This window comes from Frieseomelitta varia, unplaced genomic scaffold, assembly GCF_011392965.1.
Source record: "Frieseomelitta varia isolate USP_RPSP 00005682 unplaced genomic scaffold, Fvar_1.2 scaffold_869, whole genome shotgun sequence".
NCBI classification, from domain to species: Eukaryota; Metazoa; Arthropoda; class Insecta; order Hymenoptera; family Apidae; genus Frieseomelitta; species Frieseomelitta varia.
Genome location: NW_025110666.1, coordinates 30,272 through 56,981, shown reverse-complemented (window position 1 = coordinate 56,981; position 26,710 = coordinate 30,272). Strand labels below are relative to the sequence as shown.

General features: G+C 27.0%; 1 long non-coding RNA gene across 1 annotated transcript; it reads left to right on the top strand.

Moving 5' to 3' along the window:
- Window positions 1–4,374: 4,374 nt before the first annotated feature.
- LOC122536744 lies at window positions 4,375–5,104 on the top strand. The gene is made up of 2 exons (XR_006308464.1): window positions 4,375–4,483; window positions 5,065–5,104. It is a non-coding gene; the product is annotated as an uncharacterized LOC122536744 (long non-coding RNA).
- Window positions 5,105–26,710: the final 21,606 nt, after the last annotated feature.

Sequence of the window (26,710 nt, the reverse complement as noted above, 5' to 3'; positions counted from 1 at the left end):
ACTATTGAACAAATCTAGAGAAATTCTGGTACATCATCTTATTTTGCTTTTGTTACAAAGGCCGTTCCTTTTCCGTGAAAAATACTGGAATAAATCCAGATCATTAATTCAAAGATCTTTTAGGAAAAATCGGTAAAAAACTTGTATCGTTCCTTTTTTACCTTTTAAACAATTATTGAAATCTCTTCAAATTATTGAAACGGCCATAATCATTTCTCTCTTCGTTCAGATATTAATCAAAAATAATGTTTACTTATTTATATTGATATAATGTTATAATGTAAGTTACAGATAATCTTATATTAATTTTTATTTTTTGTATTTCACGAAAATAAATTAAAATTAGTATCTACCGGGTAACGTTCACTAGTCAGTTTAGACAAATGCTACATAAAAATATGCGCTTATATTGATGATAAATCAATATAGAATATGATATGATACAATAAGAATATGAAAAAAAATTAGTTAATAATAATCATTTAATTATTATAACAAATTATATGTAAAATAAATTATATATCATAAAATATATATTATTATAAAGAAATAAATTTCGTTTTGAAACATTTTGCAGGTAATAATAATTTCGCAACACTTCAAATATTGCCAAAATTAAAGTCAGTTTGTATAATGATGGAATGATTTAGTTGAATCGTATGCGATTATAAACATAATATTAAATGTATATGTTATTAACATAACATTAAATGTCTCTCTCTCTCTCTCTCTCTCTCTCTCTCTCTCTCTTTCCATCCCTCCACTTTCATTATTTCAACTTAGTTAAGAGGGAGGAGATATATTCGTATAGTTTAAGCAATTAATTACAATAAGCACTCTATGAGATATAAACTTCAATATACTGTATATGCAGCATTCAATATACTGTATATAAAGCAGGATTAGCGAGTTTCAAACAGATCGTATACAAAATACGAACGAAAAATAAAATACAAAAATAAAACTAAGAATAAAGAATGCAATTTGTTCAAAGAAACTTACGCACTTATTAAGAATTTTGTGAGTTACATTTACTGACCGAATTAATAAAAGTAGCATTGCTAAGAATGAAGATGGATGATATTATAACTTTCTTAATTAATTGTGCGATTAATTAAGTCTGCATAATTCTTCCTTTCAGCTATAAAAAAATTTACGTTATTGTTTACATTGTCATCTTTTTCATAAATAAGAATCCAATAGAGTAAAATTTGATGACCTCAAATCTTTAAATTCAATTAAGCCTCTTGTAAAAAAATGCAATTATGGAGGCTCAGAAGTCAATCAGTATAGGTCACTTCTCGTTAAACAATTTGTGCTATGCAAATGTTCTTCCACTGTCAAAATCTTTAGTTGGTGGAAGAGTCTGATCATTACAATATAATTACAATATTATAATTACAGTGTTTCATTGATTGAAGTTTTTGACAATGAAAATCATTTTTAATCACTTAGGATGGAATTTAATCCACAAATACACTTTTGATCCGAAGTCATGTATGAGAGATGTTATTTCAATCTAACTGTAAGTGCATGGTTAAGATGATTTATATTAATCGAATTTGACGTATGTGATTAAAGTTACAAATACAATGTAACTCGATAAAACTTGAATAAAAATAATAACTTGTTGTCATAGGAACTTTATATATTCTTTAAAAAAATACACATTTACGTTTTATAAAATAAATTTTATTACGCACAGCTAATATAGTTAATATAGATAAACAAAAATGATTTTTGAGTTAATTTAATAAATAAATATAATAGAACAATTTAATTCTTGTTGAAGTTATATTATATGATATTAGAACGCATATTACACCTATTTTCAAAATTATTTACTAATCACTATTAATTTTTTTTTTCTTTTCGATCCATGTATTACTATACGAATGTCATTGAAAAATTTTGTTAAGTAACAATTATAAAAGTAACAAAAAATCGCGCGCAATTATTCTAAATACCGCGTTTACACCTTTCTGTGGCATTGAACAACTACCATAAATCGAGCTATTCTTACTCATAGCATACTGTACGCTATAAATTCCGAACGAGCCACTGCAGTAGCTCCAAAAATATTTTTTACAAGACTTACATGACACGCATTCCTCCAACGGACACATGGTCTACATTTGATCGGTCGATAGGGTAGTATCGTCTATTTGTAAACACAAGAAAGAGGAACGTAGGAGTCTCGTAAATTCATCGGCACGTTTGCGATGTAAATTTACACAGTAAACGCTCCTCCGTCACAGCCACTACCACTTTGAAATCTCCAAGGAAAACAAATCCGCTCCTTTAATCGGTCATATTATTATCTCCTCTAAATCCGCCGAAATTTTAACTTTCCACAAAAAGCGGAAATCCCGACTTTTCACGTGTATCACGTGTAACACGAAGTGGCATGTAAAAAATTGTGTGCACCAACGGAATCGCCAATTTTCATCGCCCGATACTTTTTAATCAAAAAACTCCCGACCGCCGTTCGAACACGAACACGAATGCAAAGCTCGTTGCTACCGAGATAGAAAAGCAGAAGATGGATTAAGCGGAAAAATAATTCACCCTCCGCTGTTTCCAGAAATTGTGCGTCGACGGGATTCGCAGACCTCGACCCTCCGGCAGATTAATTCCAGCTATTTCCAGCACTGAAAATATTAATTAAAAAAGTAGCGAAATCTGCTCGCCTCAAATATTGGCGTTTTTCGGATATCCAAACGTGAATGCTCGAACGCTTCGATTCAAGTTCCTTGAACATTTTAAGCCAGCATTCTAAGCCATCTTTTTTTACGAATAGATCGACATACATGGAAATAATCCATTTGATTTCAAAATTAATAAAAACTTGTCAATCCAGAGAACGAGAATGTTGCTGTTTAATTAAATTTAACGAACTATTAAATTTAATCCTTAATAATTACATTTATTTTTCATTAGATATTGAATGTTTATATCATAAATACATAAATGTTTTATTTTAATTAGGATTTATCTTAATTCAAACAAAAGGTACAACAGTATTGTTTGAAGCATTATGAATACCTATTTCAAATTATTACGAATATTAATAATAATTTATTAATTAACAATAATTTTAAGAAACAATGAACACTTCGAATATAGCAAATATTAGAGGATAGTGTATTTTATTATAATACAAATACTCAATATAATAGAAATATGTAGTAAAAGGTTTCTCGTATAAAAATTGAAGTTTAAGGATTCAAATACATTATTCTTATAAGGTTAAAAATTTTGAAAATATTTTATTAAGAAAAATAAATTTTTAATGAATACTGTGGGATACTGAATTTCAAATTTTTTTCAAAAATCTAAAAAAGAAATTTCGTATATTATTTTATACTGAACCCTTAAATATTTTATTTCTTAAAAGAATATTAAGTAAATTTATAACAGAATTCAGTGTTTATGTGAATTTTTATACTTTATACTTTTTTTTAATTCTATTTTCTATTTTAGTGCCACATAAATTTTTATACTTTCTATTTTTTTAAGTTTACAATGTACATGAAAATTGCTTTCTAAATTCAAAATATAAATTTTGAATCTTTTTGTATGACGTATTGAACCAATGTTTAGAAGCAACTACAAAAATATAAGGATTTTTCAAGCGTATTTCATCGCATAGCTTTTATATTAAATTTGAAATTCAAGTTTTTATCATTTTTGTATATGACAATTCTAAAAACATATTTAATACATATTATTTTTTAAATAAAAATAGCACGTGTTTAATTTTAAATAGTTTAAATAAAGTATTATTCAATACTCATATACCATTTTTTATAAATAATTTTTTAAAACTTAGTATAAGATTTAATATAATATAGTAATATTTATAAGAAATTCGAAGATGCAAAACTGCATAAAATACATGCAATGTGCAAAAGAATATAAAATATCCAAAGCGCAATATTCTGTATAATAATTAATAATGATTAACAGAAAACAATTTTTTATCCAATTTCTTTCTTCCAAATTTTATTTATAGAAATATGAATATTCGCATAAAAATCTGCAGTCTAATGATAATTTATTACAACATTTATAAGAATATTACAGCCGCGTCAGAAACCATCTTAGAATTTCTATCATCGCACACGTCATACGTATTTAGCGAGCTTCCGACACTGCTGAGTAACATTTGCAGAAGTTCAAATGCGCGGTGCCATCATCATTTCAGTACGATTAAAAACAATCAGGAAAGGCGAAGAATTATTCGAGTCGAGCGGTTACGAGGGTTAAGACAGCTCGTTACAAAGGCGTTGCGCAGTATGTTGGCTGCGTTTACACAGTAAATATATCAATGAATTTATGATCCTGGCTGATCCCTAATGGCCTCACAAACAGATCTTCGTTGGGGTATGCGCGGCTCGTGCTTTCGCTTCAGTCGGAAGGTGCATTAAAGCCAGAGAGTGTTGAGAAAATGGAGGACTGCGAATATACCTTCACTAACAAGGTACACGTCCTTTTAGTTTTCACGGAGCTCCGTTTTAGCTGTTAAACATCCAAACCAAAACTTTCTTCTTTTTTTCTTTTGTTAATATACTGTAGTATTGTAATTTCGTAACATCGTGAAAAATAATCACATACAATTAACACCGCGTGAAGAATATCCTTTAAAAATACGTTCTAATTTCGATAATGAAACTTTTTCCTTTTGCAAAATTAACGTTGAAATATCACCCTTATTATCTTGGAACAGTCTGTTGATGTTTCATTATTTTTTCTTCAATTCCAGACATTTTTGTTTTGGATATGTTTATAATAATGTATTATTAATACCAATTACAATGATACCAACAATATGACAATAATTTATTTTTAAATTATAACGGTTCATTTTGACGAAGAAGTAAACTAATGTAATGATTCGTATGTAATGCGTAAAAATCCTTTCGCAAACGTCGACAATTTTATTAAAAACGAATCGTTGTTTGACTGGCGCAATCAGAAATTACGTGAAATTATTTCCGACGGTGGGCCACGAAACGGTATTTTATTTCTCAAAGTTTGTTCAGATGAGAATTCTGTTTGCAGATGAGCTGCGTGTGGAGGAAGCGAAAATGGGTGAAAAAGGGAAAAAAAAGCGAGCGTAAAGCCAGCGTTAGCGACCATTAGCTTTTAGCACGGTACCACGAGAATGAAAAAGAAACGAAAGCCCCGAGCAGAGAAGGCGAAAAATCATTTTGGGAATTACCATCTTCGACTCATTAGCCAACTTGTGCCCTGAATTCTTTTATTAACATTGCCACGGTTAAAACAGCTTACTTTACTTGTTAAAGTATCCAAATGTAGAAAAAAGTTCGGTCGATTTGTAAAATCAATATTTTTTACTGCGAATTCTTTAAATCTGTAAATCAAATTTTCAGAGATTATTCATTGTTATAAAATAGGTATTATAATATTGATATATATTGTTCTCGTTTGCAATTTTATACTTTCTCTTTATACCATATTTTTTAATCTCATTTTTATGAAATATATTGCCAATATATCTATTTACATGACTGATAAATAGTTAAATAAAAATATAAAATGGATTTTCAAAGATTTAGCTTACGTATATTAAATCTAACAATAAAAAAGAGTAATTAATTATTATTATGATGCATAAGCAATATTTAAAAAAATGTGCTATATTATTAATTTTATTTTGTGTTCGTTTTTATTATTCGCGTTAGTGTCCTATATACATATATGGACAAAACATAAATATAAAATATCATAAGAAAAACATTAAATTATAAGACGCTATTGCATATTTCTTTCTAAACCGAACTACATGTACAAGGTATCTCGATTTTAAATATTGAAACTTCTGGAGCATATAGGAAATTGATGACTGATAAACTAAGGAGAAAAGTTCTTCAGAGATTTGCTCGTTTTCGCTCCATTTTGTAGAAAATCATGAAGAAAAAACAAGAAAGTTTCATATTTTTTCATTTATTTATTTGCATGACTATTCGCTTATTTATTCACACTTATTCCTGTTATCATCTATTTTATCATCTGTTGTCATATATCTACATATTTAATGAAGAAACAACTGGCTTCTTGCAGCAATATGTACAACTGATTGCAGCTAGATATTATTCTAATGATGTTTGATGCACTTGGTATGTCAGTTGTTTCTCTTGAGTCGATTGGCATCGAATAAACTTATTAAATAAATGAGAAAATAAAAGCCATTTTGTTCCCTTTTTCTCGATTTTCTCTAAAATGGAGCAAATACGAGCAAATCTCTAAACCATTTTTTCTTAATATATCGATACATATCGATTCTCTATATGCTACCAAACATTTAAATTTAGCATACCTTGTATAATAACAATTGCACATATTTTACATATTTTCAAAATCAAACAAGACTTCTCACGAATTTTTTCCATTTGACGAAACATAATATTTAGAAAGATATCGCTCTCTTGCGAAAAAAGTGGCCAACTTTAAAAAACACGATCACTAAAAAGCGTTACAGAGATAGTCTTTCAATTACGAAAATCTTATTGAACTTTATGATATAATTTAATTATGTTATAATGTTACATTCTATGAATACCTTTTATGATGAATTTTGTCTTAACTATTATTGTAAATAATGCATATTAATAAAATAAAAAATATATTGCTTTGTTCAAATTATTTCTTTAATTGTGTTTCTCTAATGTGTTATAATATAAATATTAATATTAATACTAGATCAGATTATGAGAATATCTAAACGAATTATTTGCTAAAACATAAAAATATGTGAATATGAATATATCGATAGAAGCTAAACATAACAACAACAAAAAAACGGAATTCGTATCTTTCATTTGCGTGCAGTTTTCAAAATGATATGATTAAACAGGCAACAACATCCGGTATTTCATAAAAATGGCGCAGCAAATAACGAAGAGAAATATTCTTGCTATTTATTTATCCAAGTTTCAAACATTTCGAGATTTTCCCCACCAAAAATTCGCTCGTTTATCTTCATGATACGTTTGTAAGTTCTTGCATGTCAAATCGTAAAAAATGTCACGTCGATCCAATGAAGAAAGTTTCGAACGGTCGTAAAGCATTAAGGTGAAAGAAATATAGTTGTAACAATTAGTTTTACTATTGATAAAGGTGATAATGTATTTAATATTGCGGAAATGCCATTAAACACGATTACAGTTATGGCAGGTCAAAGGTAGCACGTGTCCCCTTTCACGTTCACGCTAGGCAGTCGCACTAACAGCTCGTAACAAACCTTCTACCCTCGCATATGGAGAGGTAATTTTTACATAACCCTGATTCAACTACGCTGGCATACCTGGCCGTGCTTGCAATTATCGATCCTTTACACGTTTTCACAAAGAATCGGACGCATCAATTCACATTGACGTATATATACGTGTAGCAGCTGGCACAAGCTACGTACGCACATATATCCCTAAAATCGATATATATATGGAAAAAATCTCATGAAGCAAAATGAAACGATACTGAACAAAGCACGTTCCAAAAAATGTCGCTGCAGACTTTCTTCTTACTATTATTTGTCAACAGAAAGGTCGTGGTAAACAATTCTCTGTTCATAATTATATAAAATTTAAAATTCATTCTCTGTTCACAATTACATAAAATTTAAAATTCATATGGATCATGTACATACAAAAGTTTTATAAAGTTTTATAAAGAAAATATTATATATTATAATATTAAATATAAAATTATAATATAAAATAATATAAATTATAGAAATAATATAATATAAAAATATTATGTATTATAACTATTATATAATATATAATAATTTTATTCTTTATAAAATAAAAATATTATATATTATAAATATTATATATTATAACTATTATATGATATATAATAATTTTGTTCTTTATAGAATTTTATAAAAAAAAATAAACTTGATTCGTGTCTCATAATAATTAATGGTACAATCGAGTAAATTCTAAGTGAACAAAAAAAAAAACTAAGTCGAAAAGAAAAAATAAAATTTTTTCATTAAAACTTTTGTTTTCGTGAAAATCGAATTTAAAGTTTTACAGGGTATGCTTGAATTTAATTAATTTCGTACTGGACTGGCGCGGATCTTCACCGCGAAGATGCGCAAAAATAAATAAACTCCTTTCGTTCGAGGCGTCATTTTCAAGAAAATAAGCTTTGAATATTTTTCGTTAAAAATTGCTTTGCTACACTAGATAAATTTTCAGACTCGATTTTCTCGAAAACGAAGGCTTTAATGAAAAAATTTTATTCTTTCTTTCCTCTTTCCATTCATTTTTCCATGCAGAATCACTTCCTACTCGATTATACCATTATACGATTATACCATAAAACGAGTGTAATTTTTTATTTGACGAAGATAGAGGAACGAAAATAACAAACAACGTGAACAACGTGAAATTTGTGAGAAGGAAACTTAGAAACGCTTTACGTTCCAATTCACGATCGTAAATATGTACGTCTTCAAGAGTCCTTTTTTTCTAGCAATAGGATTGAAAAATTTTGCCCTGCGGTTAAAAAAATTCTTATGGCAATGTCTTTAGATTTTTTTTTACAATATCCGTCCACACGTTTGAGAGCCGATACTCGAGTTTCGTGACAAATGACTTTTCTTTTCGAGTCATTGGTTTTTTATGGAACGTAACTAGGAAAACGGTTTCATTTTCCATCATGCTTCACCTCTGTCGATAATTTTTACATTATCGCGTTCTTTATCTTATTTTTCAATTAGTTTCAATTAACCGTAACTACTTTCTGAAGTATTATCATAAAATAACCTTTCTAAAAATTTGCATGATTAAAATAAATACTAAATGCAAATTAATATTAAGTTTTTAAATTTGTTTGAATCATCAACTGAAAGTATCAAATATAAAATTTTAATATTATGAAATATTAAAAGTTTTTCATTTTGAAAAATTTCTAGCTCTTTCTAAATAGGTTACTATTAAATCCGTATCAATTTTTTTCAATTTAATTTGAAATTTGAAAATCAATAATTGTTACAACGAAATCATGTAATGCAAATATAAGAGCATAATAATGATAAGCAAATTTATTTATTATAAAATGATATTTCTTCAAAATTTATATGACTTTATATCTATTTCTTTGTAAATTTTATCCTATTGTTAAAAAAAAAAGAAATTTATTATCAGATACATTGGATATTAACGAAAAGGAAAAAAAAGAAAAAGATACTCGTGATTTTCTTATACAAGATTAAATTTGAAAGGATCGCCACAAATTTAATATTAATTTAATATTAACTCTCCATTCCATTTGCGTGAGACTTTAATGTAGAAATTGTTTCATTCCAAGCACGTTTGAATTCTAAAACCGGTAATTCTTGTAAATGTGAGCAATGAAACCTGTTAATTAAACGATAACCTCGGCTAAGGGTGACACTTACCACATTCCGAGATAACTCCTTCCATAAGTTTCAAACACGTCAAGTGCTACTTTTCTTTCATTATCGTCTGCTGATGGAATATTTGCAATCAGTATACATTAAAACAATCTCCAAAGACTGTGGAATTAACTCAATTTCGACAAAAATATAACACAGGCCCTTATTCGAGATTCCCATTCAATTGTTGAGAAAATATATCGTATAGGAGTCATTTTCATTAATATAGAGTGTATAATTCCAGTATTGAAGGCGCAACCGAGAAGTGAGCGGTTCTATATGAAAAAATATATCAAAAAATAAAAGATCGTGATATGACTACAATCGCATTATAAAAAATGGATGGAAAAAAAAGTACGATAATCTTCAAAAGAATTGTCAAAATGATCTTCACAGGATTTTTTTTTTTTTTTTTTTTGATAATCCATTCAAATCCCATTTAGTCGTTTTTTTCTTAATACTAACCACTTGCGCTGGCAACCGATTGCGGACCATGACGAGTGACCAAACCGTATACAATAATTCGTCGCTTTCTTTTTGAACTCGTCGGTATGATATCACTGGATAGAAATTACTGAGAAGTAATAAATTTATTATTTGTTTTGCCCATTTTGTTTTACTTAAATGTACTTAAAATGGAGGAAATATTACATTAAAATACTGCAAAAAATTCTCGACGTGTGTTAAATGCTACTGTGATGGATTTCCATCTTCGTCGTTATTACCGTTTTTTTTTTCTTACGTATTGTTAAATTAATAAAAACATGCGATCTCCTCATATTAGAGACAAGAGGTTAATAGCAGCCGGAATAATTTAGATGCTCGACTTTTAAAAATTAACACCCCGTACGTAAGTTTCAAATGTTATGTACGTGCAAGATTCAAATAATATGGAGGATTTTCAGCGAGTTAAAAAAAAAAAAGAAAAGTTGAAATAACACGAAAGGTAAATGTATCCACTATTGTTGTAACAGCCAGAAATCTCGATATTACCTGACATTCATCTGGAAACTGTTTTATCCTCCTTCAATCGCGTATCGAACCATTGTTATCCGAGAATAACAGGCTTAATCTCCCCACAATTTGCCGGATCGTCTCTTTTGGCCTCTCTATTCCCATCCCTCGTCCTCCCTCCGCCGCTCTCGTTTCCTTTCTTTCTTTTTCTTTTTCGGTACTTCTCATCGCCCCCTCCCGACCATATTTTTCGGCTGGCATACTCACACGGGTGTCTGAAATTACGAGAGCAGACGCAAGTGCGCTCGTCTAGAAAATTGCAGCTTATTTTCGGCCGATCATCGAGCCTGAGGAGTGTGTTCCTTCCATTGGTACGTTTCGTCACGGCGTTGCACAGCCCTGACGAATCACTAAACTCTCTCCTGACAGAACGAATCCAGAAGAATACCTTTCTCTTCCTCTGTCTAAAACAGAGGTGCTTAACATCATTTGCTCGATTATCCGTTGATTTCAATTAACAGGCCAGAAATGTTCAATCTTGTTGTAATCCTTTGTCTAGTTAGAATTCTTTAATTAATTTAGAACGCAACAACATTGATTGAAAGACGCGACTATTAGAATAGCAATAGTTTCGTTTCGAGTGAAAAAGTGAAAAACTTGAACGAAGAACCACTGATTGATGAATACTCTGCCCTCATTATTTCTTGTGTTGCGATCAGTGATTTCGCATAAGATTTACACCATATTATTTCCTTTCTCTTTCACATTTAAGCGAAGGAACTTGAATATTCGGTGGAAGAAAAACATATCAGCGTGTATTTATGAGCTGTAACATTTATTGTCACATATACAGTTAATTGTTACGTTTGTAAATAATAAATATTTATTTGTTATAAAGTTTAATACCTCGAAAGATTTTTAAATGTAACGATCATTGCTGGAGTGCGGATTTTTATGCAGTTTTTAAATTTTTAGAAAATGTAACTGAAAAAATAGAATCTGAATAGAAATAGAAATTTGTTTTAGCTATGTATACATTATAATAAATATTCTACTTTATATATTTTATATATTCCTTCAATACATCGGCAATCCATTTATTACGTAATAGAGTAATTAATTATTATCCACGACATTCGATTGATGAATCGATAGTCTTAATATTTCATCAATCTTTGCACCATAAGGTGGATTTAAAATAAATTTTTCCAGAGAACTTTCACGTTTATTGATTGAAGCTTCCATTTTAATTAAATATTTCATCCGCAAAATCCCGCTATAATTATTTCTATATATAGAATGTTAGTGATCTAGTATAGTACAAATTAATCTGATTAATTGTTATTACAAATAATTACAAATTATTAACAAAATGCACGTATAGTCGGTTAAATTTGAATTATTTTTCCAGAAAACAAAACTTCATTTAACATTTCGATTTGTAGAACTTTAACTTGCATTGATCTACAGAATTTTCCACACACCGTATGTGTTAAGAATTGTTGCTCATCATACATATATAAAATTATTTATTTCTGAAAATAGTTGAAAAATATTTTCAGTCCAAATTGAAAAATTTTTGTAAAATATACAATAAGGTATACTTCGCTCAAAAGTCTTAGAACAATTTTTATTTTTAACATTTAGTAATATATTATAGTAATTATAGATAAGTAATTATAGTAATTATTTTAGTAAAAATTTTCAATTGCACGTACCTTTTGTCATATTTTTATAATTCTTTATAATATACTCTTTCTTGCCCGTTGAATCGCGGAAACATGAAGTGCCAATAAGTGTTGTGTCTAACTTGATCAAATTTTGTTTTGATGATGCTTTCTTTTAATTGTTTTGTTTGCATGGTCTTCAGTATACACAAGTTCTTTAACGTAATTCTTTTAATTCGATCTGCTAGATTGAAAAATGTGGTAAAATGATGTGTATATGATGAATTTTCAAACCCAAATGTTTCGTAAATGCAGCTTTAAATAGAAAATCTCTATATTTTCGATTTATCTTTTTCATAAGGAATCCACCAATGCCAACTTTGTTTATGTATATGTACTATATTAATTGTTTAATGCAAAAATGATGTAAATTAATTTTTTATCTACATTTACTGACAAAAATTCTTCAAAAGATCACTGTTTATTCTTCAATTTCAGAGGTACATAAATTGAAAATAAAAATAATGTGAAGAGGTAATATATTATATACTAACAAATATTTTTTGGGATTTACTTTAATTAATTTTGAAACAAAAAAATTAGTCAATATCCTATAGTAAATGTCTAAAAAAGTATTAATTAGCCAAATTAGTAATGTATAATAAATCCTTATAATAAAAGTCTAAAAATATAAGGATATAATATAATTATTTTTATAAAAACAGTGGTTTATTTTAATAAAATAAAAAAATAATACTTTATTTTAATAAAAACAGAAGCGTATAAATGTTTATAATTTTCGTATAATTTCAACGTAGAATTTAATTTTCTATTGGGAAACTCTCTCTTTAAATACTAGAAAAGATTTTCATAACTGTATTTGGAGGGCGTTGATTCAATTAATCTAATACAAAACCCAAACCATATTTTTGTAATTTTTTGTTATTAATTTTGTTTAATTTATAAAAAAGCGATGTTGGACGTTCATTATTCTTTCATAAATTTCAAAAGTTTCATTGAATTTAACATCGAAAAAGTTTTTCAGTTGACTTCATAATTACACTACTATTTTATACTATGAGAAATGTTTTAACTATTTTATAAGAATACTCAGGATCGTTAAAATAATTATTCCGTTAACATTCTTTCATGAATAAATGATAATAAGTATATATAATTTTGCAAAGTGTTCACAAAGTGATATAATAGTATATAATTTGCAGTTTACATTTTCTTCAAATTCTTTTATTTGAATTAATGAATAACAACCAATTTAGAATTCTATTCTATTATCATTGCAAATATGTAATCCAAAAATTCATAATATAAAAATTTATAGTATAAAAATTTATATACTTCCTACTTAGGAAATAATAAATAAAATATAACAGTAAACAGAATAATAAATAAAAATTCATAATAATGTACCGGTTATACAAGAATATTTTTCTTGCACTTCACATATACAGTGATTACAACAAATATTAATTATAATATAACATAGATACATATGTATATATAATATACATATATTTGTATAACAATTATTATTAGACTGGATATTTATGCATTTTCAAATTTTTACAAACATAACTGAAGAACTAAATTAAAAATTTCTAGTTATCATGTATATATATTAATAAATATTCTACTATGTATATATATGTATATTAGAATAAATATTCTACTTTACATATTTCATACACATATTATGTGCATTTTTCCAATTTTTAATTTCTTATAAATGCACTTTTACCAACAAATGTAGTTTTATAACCACATTTCGAAAATTCAACTTTCATTCCGTTTCGTACATGTAAAAGTATAAGTAAATGTAAAAGTAAAACTTTATCATGACTTAAAAAAAATACATAAGAAAATATAACACTTTTTTATATTATTGTACTTCATCTCTTATTATTAATTTTTTAACTTATATTGCTTTTTCATTAAATGACTCATACCTTTATCTCTGTAGCATTGCAGTGTATTATACAATCGAAGCTATGCAAAGTTACCTTGTTAATTGGTACAAAACTCAAAGAAATAAATATTTTCATCTCTGAAATCATAATTAACAGTAGAATTAACATAGAAATAATATAGTATATTTACAAATACATCATTTTTGAGAACCGTATCGTTCAAGAATCTCATTGAAGCTGAATTCAAAAGCGAAAATTATTATTACTATTGTTGTTAACTTGGAACAGAGAATGTAGGTATAGTCGAAGCAAATCAATATATTCTGAATCGAGCGCTTAAAATGATTGACAGATCATTCGAATAAATCCTCCTGCTTAGTTAGGATGAAGGACAACTTGTCAAGCGTTAAAAAACACTATATTGATTAACAAAATAATGTTCAATAACCGTAACTTTAGTTAGCATAATTGTCTTTAATATCGAAATAACACAGTACATTTACAAACACATCATTCTTGAGAATCGTATTGTTTAAGAATTTTATTGAAGTTATTCAAAAGCGAAAATTATGATGTTTCATTGAAAAATTATTAGAAATTATTAGAAATTATTCTTTTGTAATTATTGTTCTACGAAAATATCATTCTTACTAGCTGAACAAATATTTTAATACAAATATTTTATAATGAAATTTAACCATTAAATTTAATAATCTTAAAAATAGAGTATCATACATTGTTCTTGAAAAATAAGAGAATAACTAACTTTATATGTATAAAGATATTATAGATTAGCAATATTTAATTTAGAATATAATAAACTTTCAAGATAAAACATGGTAATTAAACATTAGCTCAGTTTTCTTTTTTAATATTTCAATATCTTTCAATTAATATTTCAGCTGAATAAATTGAAAATTCTAATCAATGCTTACAAGACATTGCATGCAGATACAACTATTTCTTAAAAAATTGAAAATGCCTAGAATTACTATATTCGAAATATAACGAATGACGAATTATCAAAGTTATAAAGCCTAATACATATATATACATACAACGTTTACGATCACCTATCAAAGTTAATGAATCGTGCGTTCCGGTACTTACAATTAGATACGGCAGCGTACACAATGATTGTCACGACAGAAATAGAGGTGTGGCATCGTCCAAGACGATACTAATTTGTCGTTTCTTTAGTCCTGTTTCTGTAACGTTTCCTCTTCACGCATGACGAATACAAAAATCCACATGCCACATGCTGTCACCTGAAATAATTCTATATTCCTTGCATCCACAAAGAAAGCTGCTTGAAATAATCGAAAGAAAATTAACGTGTATGCTCGAAAGCGGGAGACCGTGAAGTCCCTAAGATTCAACATGCATCCTTTTCTTCTATATTATACTTCAATTCGTATTGAAATTATTCAGTATTTCACGAAATTCATCATCTTACATTTTATCGATACGTCGAGCCAATGAAATAAATGTTATTGGCGAGATCATTTAAGATCTTTAAATTTTATCGAATATTAAATTAGCTATGACTTTTTAAATATAAAATATAAAAAATTAAACAACGTCACATTTTATTTGTAATATTTCATTAATTAACCTCTTGCGCTGGAATGACGTGCCACGCAAAAAATTGCAATATTTTCTCAGTATCGTAAGTATATTGAAATGTAACCCAGGCAAAACAAATAATAAATTTATTATTTCTTAGTAATTTCTATCCAGTGATATACCGATGAATTCAGAAAAGAAGATGAATTATTGTATACGGTTTGGTCACTCGTTATGGTCCGTGAACCAGTTACTAGCGCAGGAGGTTAAGCCTGCGTTATATTGTTGTTACTAGACTAGCGAATTCATACTTCTGAAATTATTATATTACATTACATTAACGCATTTATCCATTGTTGCGCTTTAAACATATTACTATATTATAATCACTGTGTTATATTATATTATAATTACTGTGTTATATAATCAATGGATTTGGTTGCGCTTAAACATATTACTATATTATAATCACTGTGTTAAATATATTATAATTACTGTGTTATATAATCAATGGATTTGGTTACTTTACGCTCATAATAATATAAAGATAAAATGCAATGCATTTGGAGTTTAAATCCTTAATCCATCCATTAAGAGTTCAATGATGTTTTTAGGCTTGTATGTTAACAGAAACTCTGAAATTATTTTTATTAGTATTATATTTCGTTTCTGTAAGAATGATTCAATTCTATAAAGTACTTGAAGTAGTTTCTTTATCTAGGTTTGTCTAGAGTTTTTGAAATTCAAACAGTTTCAAAAGATGTGATTATTCGTGTCCACATTAATATTTGCTATTTTTAGCAATCTACTTTTCAGAATATTCTTATACTTTTTAGAAAGAATCTGTAATGATTATAGAATAATTGTAGCTGGTAGTTAACAGTTGACAGTATCAGTTGAAGATTGATTACGTAACATATAGCGTTATATGTGTTCAATCTAATGTATTCAATAGAACAAATATATTTTAATAGTAGTTTCTGTAATTATTATGTCCACTTATTGTAGATTTTTTAGCTGTTAACAGTTAAAATTGCTATCATTTTCTATATTATACAGAGTGGATAAATCTCATTTATAGGAGCATATGAAAATAAATATTTCAAGTAATATACATACGTGTTTCATTTCACAAAATGATTGTAATGGTTGCAATAAAATATTAACATATTAAAACGTCAAAAACAACAGCAGTAATATAATTGTAATACAAAATGGAAACGCTGCAACATTATCACTTTTAAAATTATAATTGTTTTTTTATAATAAAACAAATAATTTTCTACAGCGTTATATTCAATAAAAAATTTCTTAGTAAAAATTTAGTTTAAGAATTATTCACGAATAATTTAATATTAAGAAAATCTAATTGAACACTGTTCGAGAATAATAAATATACAAATAAACTGATGATATATGTAATAAACTCGCACAGTTGTTTTAAACTTTAATCTATTCAAAGTACATTAAGTCTTATAAATTGTACATTGAAAGTTATACAATAAATTTGCACGTTTTTTTAAACTTAAATTATTCAAAATACATTACAGCAAGTAGTATTATAAATTTTAGAGTAGACTATTTTATCGGGGATTTTATATACTATATCATATCGTCAATTTTTCTATTTGTTGGAAATAAAACATTTAGAAAAAACGAGAAACATTGCAATGGAATTGAATCACAGAGCTGAACGAGAAAAATATCAAAGTAACGTGCACGTGTGTAACGTACTTGCGTGTCACAGAAATACACACAGTGGCATGATAAAATGGCAAGTATCTTGCGAGTTTTACGATACGACATAAATAAAATTTGTGAGCCAGTTAACTGCGCCCTTTTTTTTCAGTTATTATTATCTTCTGCATTACGCGTGCAAACGCGAGCCGGATATGCGTAGATGTGTGCCTGAATACCTACATCTCCGCTCAAAAGTCTTAGGATAAAAATATTCATTTCAAAAGTGAAAAAAAAATTAAACAGTACTTTATGTAACAAAGAATCTGTCAAGTATTAATACACAGTGGATGCAGAAAGTATTCGTACACTTGAAAAATTGTTGATACAACACTTACAACCTAGATAACGATGTACGAATACTTTCTGTATCCACTGTATATTAACAGCTCTCAGATTTTTTTGAGTTCAAATTTTACAAGGAATTTTAGAGTATACCATTTTATATATTTACTCTATTATATTTATATTTCTTTAAATTATTAATAATTATTTAAATTTATTTTCTAATATTAATTTAAAAATTTTAATAAATTTTTTTATATTAATATTATTTATAAAAATAAGAATATTTCCATTTCATAATTGAATAAATTTTTGTTATGAAAAATCATCATGACAAAAAATTTTTTTTTATCAACAATTATAAAATTTATTCCAATTGTATTTTTTTGTAATTTTATAAATTTTTAATTAAATTTAATTGTTTTATTAATTTTAAATAGAATTTTTATATCAATTTATATTAATATTAATTTTTCTTTAAAAAAATTATTTGCATGTTCAACTTCATTTAATAATATTTTAATAATTTATATGTATATAATTAATATTAAACAATTTATATTATTTTCTATTATATATTCAATTATTTTATATTTTATTATTAATTTATTAATAAAATTATAAATTTTAGTAAATTATATGTTATTTTTAATTTTAAATTTATAAATTATATACTTAAATTATGAATTTTAATTTATTCTATATTACCATTAATATTTAGATTTATATTAAAATGAATTTTTTATATGAAATAATTAAATTTAATAAATTTATTTTATATTTTTTATTTATTATATTTATTATCAAGATTATTATTAATATGAAAATATTTAATTATTTTAAAAAAATTTATATATATATAAATAATTATATTTATTTTAAAATTAATAAAAAAATAAATTTATTTATAAATATATTTATATTTTTATTTATTATATTTAATTTTTTGAATAATTTTAATTATAGTTTATAAAAACATTAATTAATAATTTTTCTGTCTTTTTTTTTTTGTGCAGTTAATTGATTTGGTAAACGAAACGTCTCAAATACTGAATGTCAAAACCAAAAAGATCTTAAGATTTTTGAGCGGCAGTTTCGCGGCTCATCCTGAGGGAAATAACAGAGAAAGAGGGATCGTAATTCCTTGCACGACAATTCGACGCCTCTGTGCCTCCCTAACACCCACGCGATAGTCGCACCATGCATGCATTCTCGTACACTCAGATTGTACAGGCTGTTTCATCAAGTGCACACAAGGTAACACCAATCTTTTCGTGAAACAAACATTTTACGATCTAAGCGAAAACTTTCACGATTCACAATAAATAACACCGTTTAAATCACCCGAACGACTTGCGTTCAGCCGATTCGAAGCTAATCAGGCAGATACACGTTCTCATGATATTTTGTCCGACAGCCGGGCACCACAACTGTAACTTACATCACATTCGTGCTCGCTTGGCGTCGTCAGCAGTTCTCCTCAAGAAATTTTGATTTGCATGAATAGAACTTTCGAATTTGTACATAATACGCATTTGCATAGGAAAAAGTAGTAATTCCGTGCAAGACTGAGACGAGAATGTATTATTGAACCGTTAGGTGAATACTCTAAGATATACTTCTACCATACATCGACGAAGGTTTTGACGACTGGAACAAGAAGAATTACATTTGCAAAAGAATTACTCGACTGGTGCAAGTGAAACATTTTTTTTTAAAATAAACTTCAAACGCGTGCCAATGCTTGCAAATTTGGAATTCCAAGAAACTTGTGAACATTATCTTTTACAAATTTATATATTATGATATATATTACAATATATTACAAATTTATATGTTATTTATAAATTTATATATTATATTACAAATTTATATATTATTTATAAATTTATATATTATGATATATATTATAATACGATACGATATTGTTAATAAAGTACTCCCAATTCTTTTTCATAAATCTTTTGTAAATAAATATTTGAAATATTGTGCAAAGTTAGGTACATAATGGCAGAAGGAACAAAATATTGTTTGTCTTATTCGATAAGTAGCCTTCATGATAGATAATATATTAAAATAGTTTTGTTTCTATTTACTTATAGCCATACATGACAGTATCTTTATTCTATCAGAATCTATCAATAATGAATTTTTTTTTAATATTAATATTAATATTAGAAATAAAATATTAGAATTACTAATATTTAGTATTGATAAATATTAATAAACACTAATGAACGTAGTATTTATTATTTGTATAATATAATTTATATTAAAAATGGTCTCTAATTTTGGAGTATACATAGATATTTTATGAAATGCTATGTACATATCTAATTAAATTTTTTACATAATTCTAGACCTTTTTTTAAAACAATTACTTAAACATATAATTTCATTAGTCTGTATTCGTACAAATAGGAGAACACTGTTCATTTGCTTTACTTTTTAAAATAACAAAACGATTATCAGGTCAATTTCTCTATTATATCATGAAGAATAATATTCATTTCGATTAGGTCTCTCTCATTGTTTGCTTTCTAATAAAAGATTAGTAATTTTAAATTTTATAAGTCCGCATTAAAACTGCACACACTCTTTTATTGTTTTAGGATTAAATGTCGAATTTAATCCTAAAACAAATCTCGTAATTGTCAAAAAATGCATCATTTTTTAATATTTAATACATTCATATTATAACAAAGTTTTTTACTTTAACAACTGAACATTTCAATGTTTGGAAAAATATCTCATATGTAGGTAAAACTAGGAAAGAAACATTTTCATTTTCGTTAATCTTTTAATTTCGATGTCATTTGATAATTAAAAGAGATTGTTTTAATATTATCACATCACGAAGAAACTATGCTCAAACAAACACATACATCTTTTAAAACGGAATTTCGTAAAATTCCCAGGAACCAAATAAAAATACAACTGCATATTAGATTGATTCTTGATTCTCAATTCTCAAAATTGCTAAAATTGCTAAAAATTGAAATTATCTCCTAACAATCAATATTTTAGAAAAGATGTTAAAAATCGACTAGCGATCAAAGAGATTTTGACAAATCAAACTACAACTTATTATTTACTTTCTAAAAAAACGGCGGTTCGAACAGGACTGCTACCTCTTTGTTTCTGTACGTGAAAACTAGCTGCAATGTTTTCACACGACGAACGAAGAATTTAATTCTCTAGAGCAAATCCTACGCGAAGGAATACCGTTCAGGAATACCATCGTTTACCAAAATACTACAGAGTGTAAACAGCGTATTACCAAGAGCGGAAATAAAGTTAACGAAAGATGAGAGGATAGAAGGAACTACCGGGGGGCAACGAGCGCTGTGCAGAACAGCAGAGGGCGGAATGAGTACACGTGTCGAATACAAAGAGCATTTGAAAGACGAGTAAGAATCGCCCCTACCGTGCCGGAGCAACGGTAATCTAGTTTCAGCCCCGAGGGAAAAATGTGCCAGTGACGTACACATTGGGTCATCGCTGGTTAGACGAACGTATCCCATACATTCGTTCGTCGAGGGTGCTGCTAGTGCACGATTACTGCCCCGGCTTCGAGAAGCCAAAACCATCCCCAGAGCGTTCGTAGGCAGACGAGCCTCAGCCAACGTTAATTCGAACTAATCTCTCTCTAACTGTTATATCTCGGATTCGAAGCACCACTCTGTCCAGACCGGCGTCTCTCTCGACTTTATCGGTTAAAGGGAAATCTGAAATGTTGTAAATGACAGAAAATATCACTATACCTCATCGATTGGTACGATCAGATAGCAAGACCCGTCTGTAAGTTCGTTTCAATGACAATGTACGATCATGTTATACATAGAGTGCCAGCTTTCATGTCTCAAATAAGTCGAAAAAAGGAAGAATATTATTTTATTAGAGCCTCTGCTTTCGAGGAAATTTGAATTTGAAAATTTGTCAAGTATTTTCCAATTTGGCAAAATTACGAACAACAGCGAATAATCAACATGGGAGTATTCTAAGTGAAAAATGTAGAATTGTTTTGTGTAAAAATATCTATTTTAGTATACATAAACGTAAGAAATTTTTATATTGAATTTTCTCAAAAATGAGACGCCTATAAAAAAAATTGTGCTCTACATATTCTACAATATCTTTCTGCCGATTATCTATTTTTATCCAAAGATAATTTAATTCAAGTATAGTTATTAAAAATATGTTTCGAAAGCGAGACGTCATATGAAAAAATGTTATTCTTCCTTCATTTTCTCCTTTATTAGATATACTATAAAAACTTTACGTATTTTAGCTTTGACAATATTTGCAAAAAGCACAAGAAATTTTCGGAGTTCCCTAAATGAAATTCTTATAAAATAGATTTTGTTAAATAAATATCATTTACAAAAAAAAACCTATTATTTAGAGTACTTGTAAAAATTTGTTTCACATTAAAAATTGATAAAACATATTTCTTTTATTAATTGCTTTGTCTATTGAAAATGTATGAGTAAAAGTAATTAGATATGATAAGACTATTTGTTTTATAATTTATTAGTTTACAATATAATTAATAATTTATTTATAACAAATTTTTTAACATATTTATAAATTAATGCCATTTACAAACTCCTCGGTAGTATCAAAATAATTATATAATTTAACTTTTTAATGAAAGTGTGATCTGCAAAAATTGATACCAATCAAATAATTTTCCAAAATAGCGTTTCTCTTGATCGAGTTCAAATTTCAAAGCTCAAGATCATCTGTAGATCATGAAATGGTCTGTAGGTCACTGAATTCACCTTGACATCAGCTGCAAAATTATAAACTCAAAACTGTATAATGCAATTTAAAAAAAGCCAAGACCAAGATCGTGATTTTTATCATGAAAAGAAAAATTTTTGGAAATTTTTTATATTGCATTTTGTAAGCCCATTTACAGTTTGTGAGCACTTTAACTTGATTGAGTTCAAATTTCAAGGCCCATTTAATGCTGATTTAATACTTAACTTTTTTTCGTTAGATCATCGAAAATACGTGAGAAACCGTAGCGACAGTTACACGGGACAGCCCGTGTATGTAATATAATAGTTGCAAATGCTTTAAATTGTATTATTCGTCATATTTTATACATTTTCATTTATTAATTACTAATAATAAATATATGCGCAAATAATAATTCTAGTGTGCATTCAACGCTAGAAATCGACATAAAAATGAGAATCAATGTGGCGTTAGTAATCAATTTATGGAAAATTGTCTACATTTTAAACTGTTATAACTCTATAGAAAACAATTGTATAACAATCCAGTTGGCCTCATTCGAAAATTTCCATTTTAACAGTTCTACATTAATTTTTTTCGATCGTGCAGCAACTGAAAAAGCAAGGATACTTTCATTCTTCTTTCATTGTTAAAATTCAAATGTCTTTGAAACCGTTAACAAATTTTTGTTAACAAATTTCATGAATAAATCCACCGTAGTATTGAGGATTGAAGTCTCTTCTTTCTAACGATTTCTTAAAACTTGCTGCACGTTTTTTCCTCGCCATTTTAATAAACTTCGAACATTAAGATTAAATGGTAAAGTATTAAGATTTTTTAAAGGTTCAATAAAATGATGAAAAAAAAAATCGTAGAGCAAGTTTTCAAGAAGTCGATGTAAAGAAAAGACTTTGATCCTCGAAACTGTGGCAGATCTAATTGTGAAAAAAATTTTTCCAAATGTATGTTTTCCTACTGTATGACGTAAAAACATTTTTTGGAAAAGAAAAACTCAAGATTGTCATAGTAGAGGTTTTACGTTTTAAAATGAAACCAACTCGACTGATTTCGTTTCAGAAAGTTTAAACAATTTAAAACGTCAATAATTTTTCACCGAGTGTGCAAATACTTTCGTCCATCTCTGTACAACCGTTTCATAGATAAAAAGCAAATAAAAAATTTCATAATACATACTGCGTAATACATCACTGTGGTCGAAATGAAAGAAACGTGTATCGTCGAATGAACTCGAGAAACCATTGATCTGCGGATAAAAGTCTGGCATAAGAGAATCATCAGTCATCTTTGTGCCAAGGTGACAGGCAAAAATACAAACTCGACAGTCTACCGTTTTACGATCGAATCATGCGAAACTTTCGCGTCTCTTTTGAATTTAAGATGAATCTCGCTGCGTTGCAAGGTAAACTGAAATCTGCCATTTCGGAGAAATCTGGCCATGAGAAAACAAACGGGAGAAGATTTAAAAAAAATATAGTCTGCTCAGTTTCACAAGTCTCGTTTACTTTCCTCTGGCAAAATTCTCCGTAAACACGTAAGTTTCCCAAGTTCTTGGATCTGTAATTAAAGTTCGCATGCGATCCTTCTTTATGACAGATCTGTCCTCAATTCCAACGTTAGTGAATTTTATTAGAAATTATTCTTATATAAACCTTTTATAATTATTTTATAAATATATAAATTTTATTACACGTTAGTGAATTTTATTATAAATTATTCTTATATAAACGTTTTATAATTATTTTATAAATATGTAAATTTTATTACACGTTAGTGAATTTTATTAGAAATTATTCTTATATAAACCTTTTATAATTATTTGATAAATATATAAATTTTATTACACGTTAGTGAATTTTATTATAAATTATTCTTATATAAACGTTTTATAATTATTTTATAAATATGTAAATTTTATTACACGTTAGTGAATTTTATTAGAAATTATTCTTATATAAACCTTTTATAATTATTTTATAAATATATAAATTTTATTACACGTTAGTGAATTTTATTATAAATTATTCTTATATAAACGTTTTATAATTATTTTATAAATATGTAAATTTTATTACACGTTAGTGAATTTTATTAGAAATTATTCTTATATAAACGTTTTATAATTATTTTATAAATATATAAATTTTATTACACGTTAGTGAATTTTATTAGAAATTATTCTTATATATATTTTTTATAACTTTATAAATATATAAATTCTATTATAAATTATTCGTTGAAGATAAAGAAAAATGCGAAGGTTAGTAAAGGAAAGAATATTTATATTTATATTTTCTCACTTTATTGAAATTTTTATTTCAAATTTTATTTCAAATATTTTTATATGAATATAATCAAAGAAATTGAGCTTAAATAGTAATTTGTTGTATCCACTGAATGTTATAATGAGTATTAAACTTTGCATACATATTTTTGTTTATTATACATGCGTTTTGTATATTCTGTGCATAATTTTAAATAAATAAAAATCTGTGGTCTATTTATAAGTTATCGACAGACTATGGATTTATGGAAAATTGAATGATTCAAAATTGCAGAGATATATATAGTAATATGGAAAATATCGAAAGTAAAATATTTGCTATAATATTTACTAACGAAAAGAAATTTTTGCTTAAGCTACATTTCTTTAATTGTGATTATAAAATTTTGAAAATTTTATAAAAAATCCGCAGTTTAGTTATCAGGAATAAATCTACATTTCTGTATTTTATGCGACATATATCTACGATACAATTAACAAATCCTATCAAAAAGTGGCACTCTCATTTTTTACACGGAAATACATTCAGGTATTTGCATTTTCGGATTGGATATAAAATAAATTTTGATGAATTAGAGATTTATTTGAAATATTTTTTTATATTTTATTTACATCATGAACAATATACTAAAAAAATGGAACTTTGAAATGAAATTCTTTTTATTGCGCATAAGTAGATCTCTGTTGCTCAAAAATGAGAATTTTTATTTTAGTTTCTTTTTCATAATATCAGGCCAACAAAAATAAAGTAATGTTAACGATAATGTAAATTATGAAACAGTTTAATTTCACAGACACACAGATACAATTAGGACCACTCATAATTTTCCAATATATTTTTAGTGAAATCAGAGTATATGAAGCAAATAGATAATAAATTTTATTAACTTTTAAAATACATGTTGTATAAATGTGTATATATAATATTGCATTTATACATTAATAACTCGTGTTTTTTGTCTCAATTACATATTCCTTTTCCGATATAATTCGTATATATTGAATATAATTCGTACTCACATTAATATTCGGACACTAAATATTGAAACTATTATAATTTCGTAAAATAAAATTGTACAACAATAAACCTTCATTTTAAAACTTGAAGCTCTATTATTAAAATGCACCATTCATTTTGTTCCAAGATGTTTTCACATCATACAGCGGGTGGATAAAGTAGACACATTTCTTCTTAAGCATGTAGAAACATCGGAAAATTCTTTCACAACTGAATCCACAGTGGATTTGAAAATTGAAGTATCTAATAACTCTCTGAAATATTATGTACAATTTTTTTCAGCATTTTATTGAACTCTGAGCATCAAATTTATGTTAAACATAAACTATGTATCATGTTTGCTATTTCTCTTTTCACATTAAGTTTTCAAAGATCAAAATGGAGTATTCTCTCAATTGTTCATCTCTTGTAACTAATACTCTAGTTCGTCACACAATACTATCACTCTTGTAATTTGTTAGTAGTAATAAATAATACAATAATACTAACATATTAATTATTATTATGTATATATATCATATTTCAATAGTTAATAAAACTTTAGATGGAATTCCATTTAAGCTCTCCAATTTTATTAAAAAAAAAACGTGAAACGTTAGAAGTTCTAAGTGTTCCTAATTCAATGTGCTAGTATGGTTAGGACTATAATAGCGTGTATGAGATAATTCTTTGTGAAAAGAATATAGAAAAAATTTTTTGTTCGAAAAACTTAGTTTACCGATATAATAAAATATATCGATTTTAGAACAGAAACAAATAATTAACAATAGATTATTTAATAAGTCGAAAATGTGAAATAAAATTTTCTCAGAAACGAAGTGTTCGTTTCTGAGAAACTTAACTTTGAATAATTATTATTAAGTACGCGTGCAACGAGCAAATTTTTAGACTTATTTAAATTCTACTACGAGATTTCAAATGGACAAATTTTATAATCTAGAACCAAATATGTACTTTATACAGTGTCATTTAAAAATCACATTCATAGTATTTTCGATTGAATAAATATATTTGTTAATTTTTGAAATGTAACAGGTATTTTGTACGATTTTGTACGCAGAAAAAGAGATAAATAAT